The 8,486-nt window shown below is 46.7% G+C and overlaps 1 protein-coding gene across 1 annotated transcript in view; it reads right to left on the bottom strand.

Annotated features, from left to right (window-relative positions):
• The window catches only part of PDIA3 (protein disulfide isomerase family A member 3), a 178,750-nt gene extending 178,583 nt beyond the window's left edge, over positions 1-167 (bottom strand). The window contains exon 1 of the mRNA XM_049782488.1: positions 158-167. The gene's annotated coding sequence lies outside the window, so the exon portion shown is untranslated. The remainder of the gene's footprint in view (positions 1-157) is intronic.
• Positions 168-8,486: the final 8,319 nt, after the last annotated feature.

Genomic DNA, 8,486 nt, shown 5'->3' with positions numbered 1-8,486 from the left:
AGCGCGCGCGGCTCTTAAAGGCCGGCGGCGGAGGCTGCTCATTGGCTGCCGCCTGTCAGGCGGGGGCCTCTCATTGGCTGCCGACGCCTAGGGGCGGAGTCTGGGAGCGGTGCGCCGCTCCCACCTAGCGCACTCTGCAGTGTCTGTGCCTCAGCGAGTGGTGGGAGCTGCGCTAGCCTCAAGTCCTGCGCGTTCTCCTCAGGGCGCGCCTGAGGAGATTTGAGCAGAGATGCGGGCTCGGAGGGACTGAGGGGGATGAGGGAAGGGTCTGCTGTGGCGCCTCAGGAAGCTTTTGTAGTCAGACGTTTCCTTGATAGCTCCTGTCCAGCAAGTCCGCAGCTTCGGCGGAACTGGGGGAGCGGAGCCATCTTGTCCCTCTCAGGCTCCTGACGAGAGTCGATCTCGTCTCCCCCAGAGTCGGTGTGTCTGCTGTCTGCGCTATTGGTGTTATCTGGCGCTTTTTTTTCCCCTCTCTCCTCCTCACGCCATCCTCCCCGCCCACTGCCCGACTGGATCCTTGGCTCCAGGCTCTCCTCGTCCCTGCCCTCTTTGCCCTTCCAGCTCCCGCGAATGTGCTCAGGAAGGCTGCGCAGTGTGGAGGGACAGAGTGACCTTCCGGCCCTCAGTCCCCGGTGAGCTGCTGGAGATAAGGGCTGGCGCCTCTCCCCGTCTCCGCTGGGTGCAATGAGCACAGACTGCAGCGAAGGGGGTTTGGGTGAGGCCCAGGACAGACACTTTTTTCCTTGACAGGTAATGTGACATAGTGATGAGAGAGTGACTCTGCTGTTATTCTCTCCAGGGGATTCTCAAACCCGGAAAGCAGGATGTTTGCGCCAAAGGAAAAGGTTGACTCCTGGAAGCCAAAGCATCCATTATGTTGCAAGTCAGCCCCTGAAGAGGTTGACTGATGGAGGGATGGAGGATGAGGTCTTTCCCCTCCAGCTCGGTGTATGCGTCTGCCACCCTGTCCAGCCGATGGTTCTGAGGTGAAACAGCGGGTAAACAGCTCGCACACAGTCAGGCTTGTGGAAATATTAGCTTGATTCGGTGGACAAGACTGAAGTCCAAAGACTCAGCATAAGTTCCAGCCACCAGCCTCTTGCCTTCCACAGATCCTTGTTTTTATCCCCCAGAATCAGGTACCACCCAGTGGTGGGATCAGATACCACCCAGTGGTGGAAGCAGAATCAGGTACCACCCTAGGGTGGGGGCAGAACCCCAGGTCACACCCTAGGGTAGGGCACAATCACCGATCAGGGTAGGGTCAGTAACATAATAATCCCCTAAAATATTTACATACACAACAGCCGATGGCAAGAAGACTGAGGAGGCTAAAGTTTGGGATTGTCTTTGAAAAAGTGCGGAAGCCTCTTCCCCACACTTCAATGTCTTCACATGTTCTGAACCCCCGGGTCCTATACTTGCCCTGCACTCTGCAGACAACTGTCCTAAATCTTCTCTGCATTCTTCTTTTACTCTGTATAGTGGATCGTTCCAATAGAGAGCCTGTCTTTCAGCAGGCATTCTAGCTGCACTTTGGGATGTACCACTTGGGATGGTGCAGGATACAAAAGAGCACAGTACCCCGTTCACCAAGGCTGCCTGTGAGCCACATTCTGACTTAGAGGCCCCAAAGAGACTTGGACAGTGTCTGCATGCCCAGTACACGTCCTGAAAATCCATTTTTTACCAATGAAAGTAATGCCAACATTGGCTCTTGCTCTGTATGACATGAGACAGTATTCTGTTATGCCTCTATCCATCTGCAGACTTGACTCTGGAAAAAGGCAGTGGAGAGATGTGCAGGCCTCCTCTTAAGTAATCAGAAGAGTGCCACAGGGAGGCATCAAGCTAGAATAAGTTGTAGAAAAAAGATGGGGACAGTTTCCATGGCAACTGTGGAGAGGATGTGTTTAACTGGCAAGAGCCATAGTGTTAGGATCAGCAGCAGTTAAACACAGGCTTTGCTTTCATCAAGCTTGACAAAGAGGTCAAACAGTAGATCCAAATGGTAAAGGGAGAGACCACACATTGATTGGATATTGTGTCAGAAATTTAGGCTCTGATCTCAGGTCCCATTAGAATCGGATTTTATTAACTGCAGCTACAAATGCAAACATTAATAGTAAAATTATGCTTATGTACATTTTGATATATAAATATATAATTATAGAAGGCTATTGTTGCCAAGGGCAAAAATTGGCTTCAGATAGCTATTTGGGGAGTGGGGAGAAGGGCCACACCTGGCCATGCTCAAAGACTATTCCTGACTGCTCAAGGCCTGCTCATAGCAGGGAACCATATGTAGAGCTGGAATTGAATCATATAATCATATATGATTGGCTGCATTTAAGAGAGTGATTTAGGGGCCGGAGAGATAGCATGGAGGTAAGGCGTTTGCCTTTCATGCAGAAGGTCATTGGTTCAAATCCCGGCATCCCACCCAGGAGCGATTTCTGACCATGGAGCCAGGAGTAACCCCTGAGCACTGCTGGGTGTGACCCAAAAACAAACAAACAAACAAAAAAAAAAGCAGAAAAAAAAAACAAAAAAGAGAGTGATTTAGGGGCCCAAGTGATAGCCCAGCGGTAGGGCATTTGCCTTACATGCAGCTGATCAAGGACAGATGGTGGTTTGAATCCCAGCATCCCATATGGTCCCCTGAGCCTGACATTCCGAGTGCAGAGTAAGGAGTAACCCCAGAGCGCAGCTGGGTGTGACCCAAAACCAAAATAAATAAATAAATAGTGATTTAACCTCTGTACTATTTCTTGATTTTCTTTTCTTCTTTTTTTTTTTTTCAGGGCCCGGGTGAGGAGGCTGGACTCCCCGCACCTCCCTGCAGCATCTCGGCAGCTCCCTGGGCCTGGCATCTCTGTACTATTTCTAAAACCCCCAACTATAAGATTACTCTTTTTTGGGGGGCTAAACCCAGCAGTGTGAAGGGAATTCAACTGGGGTTGGCTACATGCATGTTCTTTAAGATATCTCTTAATGATCTCACTCCTTAATTTGTTTGGGCCACACCTGGCTGTGCTCAGGTATTATTTCTGGCTCTGCATCTAGGAATCACTCCTGGCATTGCTCAGGGGACCATATTGGATGCTGAAGATAGAACCTGGATCAACCACATACAAGGCAAAGACCTTACTATGCTATCACTCCAGCCCCCCACTCCTTATTTTGTTAATAGTATCTCATCCCTGAGCACTACTGGGTATGCCCTTCCCTGAAAAAAAAAAGTGTTAGCACTTTTGTTTAGAATTTTATAACTAAAGACAAAAAAAATACATTGTTCCACATGAATACTGATACAAGAATCTAAATAAAACTAGATTGGTCCCAATTATAATCTACTGTGATAAATTACCCAATAGATTAAGGACATGCTTAATAAAATAGGAGGGACATCTCTAAATTTTCGTGAAATTAAATTTATTCTTGGTGTTAGTTTTGTTTTGTTTTGTTTTGTTTTGGATCACACCTGGCATCACTCATTGGTTACTCCTGGCTCTGTGCTCAGAAATTGCTCCTGGGGGGCAGAAAGATAGCATGGAGGTAAGGCATTTGCCTTTCATGCAGGAGGTCATCGGTTCGAATCCCGGCGTCCCATATGGTCCCCTGTGCCTGCCAGGAGCAATTTCTGAGCCTGGAGCCAGGAATAACCCCTGAGCACTGCCAGGTGTGACCCAAAAACCACAAAAAAAAAAATAAAAGAAATTGCTCCTGGCAGGTTCGGGGGATCATATGGGATGCCTGGAATTGAACCAGGGTCTGTCCTGTGTTGGCCACGTGCCCTACTGCTGTGCTGTCGCTCTGGCCCTGCTATTCTTGGTATTTGAATTTACTGAAGTCTTTTCGAGAAAAACTGAACTTTATCAGAATAATTACGCTTGAATTGTGTGTGGATGATGGAAGAGACGGGAGGAATTTATTTAATGCTTATGGTGTTTATAAGATTTAAGCCAGATACTATAATTCGTAAAAAGATACTGGGTCATCCCTCACACTTCTTTTATTTGGGGGAGGGGGGTGTCACACCTGGTGACAAATAGAGGTTACTCCTGGCTCTACACTCAGAAATCACTCCTGGCAAGCTCGGGACCAAATGGGATGCTGGGATTCAAACCTGGGTCCATCCTGTGTTGGCCTCTTGCAAGGCAAATGCCCTACTGCTGTGCTATCGCTCCGGCCCCTCAGCCCTCACGGTTTTTTTTTTTTGTTTGTTTGTTTTTTTGGTTTTGGGTCACACCCGGTAGAGCTCAGAAATTGCTCCTGGCAGGCTCGAGGGACCATATGAGATGTTGGGATTCGAACCACCATCCTTTGGCATGCGAAACACCTTACTTCCATGCTATCTCTCCAGCCTCAACGCTCACTTCTAACTGATGAATGTCACTAGTTTTTGTGAGGAGCTGACTTTGGCAGAATTCCGTCTGCTCTGCTAGATTGCCTGGTCTTATCAACTAAAATATCCAGAAGGAGCTGCAGTGCTCAAATCACCCTGTACTCAGTTCTGCCTATAAAGCATTCTTTGCACAGAGAGGTGGGTTGGATTACAAGATTGCTGTGTCAAGTTTATCCTTAGCTATTGGGGAAAATACTATGTTCATAATGCATTCCAGCAGACTATAAGGTCACCTCTTAGTATGAACAGCTGGTTTATCTGAAAAAGGCATTGACTAAAATAACCTCTAAAAAGGAGCTGAGTACAATCTTTTTTATAAAAGTTGAAATAGAAGAGAAGCTTGCTTTTATTTTATGTTTGATATACAGAGGAGACCCACTTCAAATATTTGTTGCATAATGTCCATACTTTTTCTACATTAAGTGGTAGAATGTAGGCACTGGGTTTATCGTCCTACACACATCATTGCAAAGGATAACCAAAAACAATCCCTATTCTCCACATTCTTTTAAGAAATTTTTTTCAGGGGCAAGAGAGATAGCATGGAGGTAAGGTGTTTGCCTTTCAGGCAGAAGGACTGTGGTTTGAATCCCGGCGTCCCATATGGTCCCCTGTGCCTGCTAGGGGCAATTTCTGAGCCTAGAGCCAGAAATAGCCCCTGAGCACTGCCGGGTGTGACCCAAAAAACAAACAAAAAAATATTTTCAAAAGTGAAAAAGCAATGCTTATGAATACTATTTTCCTCTATCCTCTATTAATCTGAATAAAACTTTTTTTTTTTTTTTTGGTTTTTGGGCCACACCCAGCAGTGCTCAGGGGTTACTCCTGGCTGTCTGCTCAGAAATAGCTCCTGGCAGGTGCTGGGGACCATATGGGACACCGGGATTCGAACCAACCACCTTAGGTTCTGGATTGGCTGCTTGCAAGGCAAACACCGCTGTGCTATCTCTCCGGGCCCTGAATAAAACTATTTTTTGCTCATTCCTTGTGGTACTCAGGGCTTACTCCTGACTCTGTGCTTAGCAATTACTTTTGGTGGGCTTGTAGAAAACCATATAGTTTGCTGGAAAACAAATCCAGACAGCTGCATGCAATGCAGGCATCTTACTGCTATACTATATCTCCAGCCCCCAAACTACCTATTTCTGCTGAGATTTCTTTTTTTTTTTTTTTTTTTTTTTTGGTTTTTGGGCCACACCCTGTGACGCTCAGGGGTTACTCCTGGCTATGCGCTCAGAAGTTGCTCCTGGCTTCTTGGGGGACCATATGGGACGCCGGGAGATCGAACCGCGGTCCGTCCTGGGCTAGCGCAGGCAAGGCAGGCACCTTACATCCAGCGCCACTGCCCGGCCCCTCTGCTGAGATTTCTAAGGATTTTCTTGTGATGGTATGAAGATAGAGATAGGGGCCGGAGAGATAGTCCAGAGATTGCTTTGCATGTATCCAACCCATGAGCATCACCAAGAATGAAGCTTGAACACAGAGGCTTGAGTAGCCTTTAAGCATGTTGGGTGTGGCAGATACCTTGCCCCCTAGATGAGTATGTAAAGATAATTTGAAACTGTGTATATAGGGCTGGAGAGATAGATAGCACTGCAGTAGGCACGCAGCCAATCCAGGGTGGACAGTGGTTCGAATCCCAACATCCCATATGGTCCCCTGTATCTGTCAGGAGTGATTTCTGAGCGCAGAGCCAGGAGTAACCCCTGAGTGCCGCCGGGTGTAACCCAAAAACCAAAATAAATAAATAAATAAATAAATAAATAAATAAATAAATAAATAAATAAATAAATAAAAAGAAACTAAGTAGGGCCTGGAGAGATAGCACAGCTGTGTTTGCCTTGCAAGCACCCGATCCAGGACCAAAGGTGGTTGGTTCGAATCCCAGTGTCCCATATGGTCCCCCCGTGCCTGCCAGGAGCTATTTCTGAGCAGACAGCCAGGAGTAACCCCTGAGCAGCGCCGGGTGTGGCCCAAAAAACAAAAAACAAAAAACAAACAAAAAAAAAAGAAACTAAGTATATAGCTTAGTTTTGACGGGTTTTTTTTTTTTGGGGGGGGGTCACACCCAGCAGTGCTCAGGGGTTACTCCTGGCTCTATGTTCAGAAATCGCTCCTGGCAGGCTCAGGGGACCATATGAAATGCCGAGATTCGAACCACCCTCCTTTTTTTTGTTTGTTTGTTTTTGTGCCACACCTGGCATTGCTCAGGGGTTACTCCTGGCTGTCTGCTCAGAAATAGCTCCTGGCAGGCACGGGGGACCATATGGGACACCGGGATTCAACCAACCACCTTTGGTCCTGGATCGGCTGCTTGCAAGGCAAACGCCGCTGTGCTATCTCTCCAGGCCCATACATTTTATATTATTTTTTGAACACACCAGTGACACTAAGGGGCTATTCCTAGCTATGCACTCAGGAATAGCCCCTGGCTTGGGGGACCATATGGGACGCTGGGGGGGATCAAACCTCGGCCCATCCTAGATTAGCATGTGGAATACAGGTGCCCTACCACTTGCGCCACCACTCCAGCCCCGTTATATCTTTTTGTTGTTGTTGTTGTGTTTTTTTGGGTCACACCTGGCAGTGCTCAGGGGTTATTCCTGGCTCCAGGCTCAGAAATTGCTCCTGGCAGGCACGGGGACCATATGGGGCACCAGGATTTGAACCGATGACCTCCTGCATGAAAGGCAAACGCCTTACCTCCATGCTATTTCTCCCGCCCCTATATCATTTTTTCTAAGGGATTCAGAGAATTTTTGTCAAAGAGTACTTGCATGGAGGAAATCTTCATCTCTTTATCCTATGACATACATTTTCTTACTAGATTTCTCTTGGAGATCCTTTATAATAAGCTCTGACTTCCCTTCTAACATTACCTCCTGCAAATACCTTGATTGATCTTTCATTCAATTTAAGCATTCTACTTTCTGTTCAGGTTATTTATTTTTCCATGACTGTTTTGGTTCCCTTAATTACTATTTAGAATTTTTTAACCTTTATTTTGGTGATTTTATATTTTTGCAGTGTTGGAGCCCCTTATAAGTAAGGGAAGTACTTGAACTCTGAGATCTAACTCCAAACCCAACTTCGATTACTTTATTTGTGCAATAAGATTCCATTTTACTTCACAAAGGATTAAAGGAGTCTGATCTAACATACATTTGTTTCTCTGCAAATGACTTCATTTATACAGTTGTATAAAGTTGGTCAGTGGTAGGGCGTTTGCCTTGCATGTGGCAAAGCCTGGTTCGATCCCAGGCATCCCATATGTTCCCCGAGCCTGTCAGAAGTGATTTCTGATTTGTTTGTTTGTTTGGTTTTTGGGTCAGACCCAGCAGTGCTCAGGGGTTACTCCTGGCTCTACGCTTAAAAATCACCCCCGGCAGGCTCCGGGGACCGTATGGGATCTGAACCACCATCCTTCTGCATGCAAGGCAAAAGTGCTACCTCCATGCTATCTCTCCAGGCTCAGGAGTGATTCTGAGTGCAGAACCAGGAGTAAACGTGAGCTCCACTGGAAGTGGCCCAAAAATCAGAAGAAAAAAAATTTAAAAAAAAAAGGAGATTAAAAAAAAAAAAAAAGAGTTGGGGCCGGAGAGATAGCATGGAGGTAATGCATTTCCTTTTCATGCAGAAGGACGGTGGTTCGAATCCCGGCATCCCATATGGTCCCCTGTGCCTGCCAGGGTCAATTTCTGAGCATAGAGCCAGGAGTAACCCCTGAGCATTGCCGGGTGTGACCCAAAATCCAAAAAAAAAAAAAAAAAAAGAGAGAGAGAGAGAGAGAGAGAGAGAGAGAATTGGGGCAGGAGAGATAGCATGGAGATAAGGTGTTTGCCTTTCATGCAGAAGGACGGTGGTTCTACGGTGGTGCCTGCCAGGAGCAATTTTTGAGCATAGAGCCAGGAGTAACCCCTGAGCGATGCCGGGTGTGATCAAGAAAGAAAGAAAGAAAGAAAGGAAGAAAGAAAGAAAGAAAGAAAGAAAGAAAGAAAGAAAGAAAGAAAGAAGGAAGGAAGGAAGGAAGGAAGGAAGGAAGGAAGGAAGGAAGGAAGGAAGGAAGGAAGGAAGGAAG

Source organism: Suncus etruscus, chromosome 10, assembly GCF_024139225.1.
Source record: "Suncus etruscus isolate mSunEtr1 chromosome 10, mSunEtr1.pri.cur, whole genome shotgun sequence".
Lineage (NCBI taxonomy): Eukaryota > Metazoa > Chordata > Mammalia > Eulipotyphla > Soricidae > Suncus > Suncus etruscus.
This window is presented reverse-complemented; position numbering and strand designations above follow the sequence as displayed.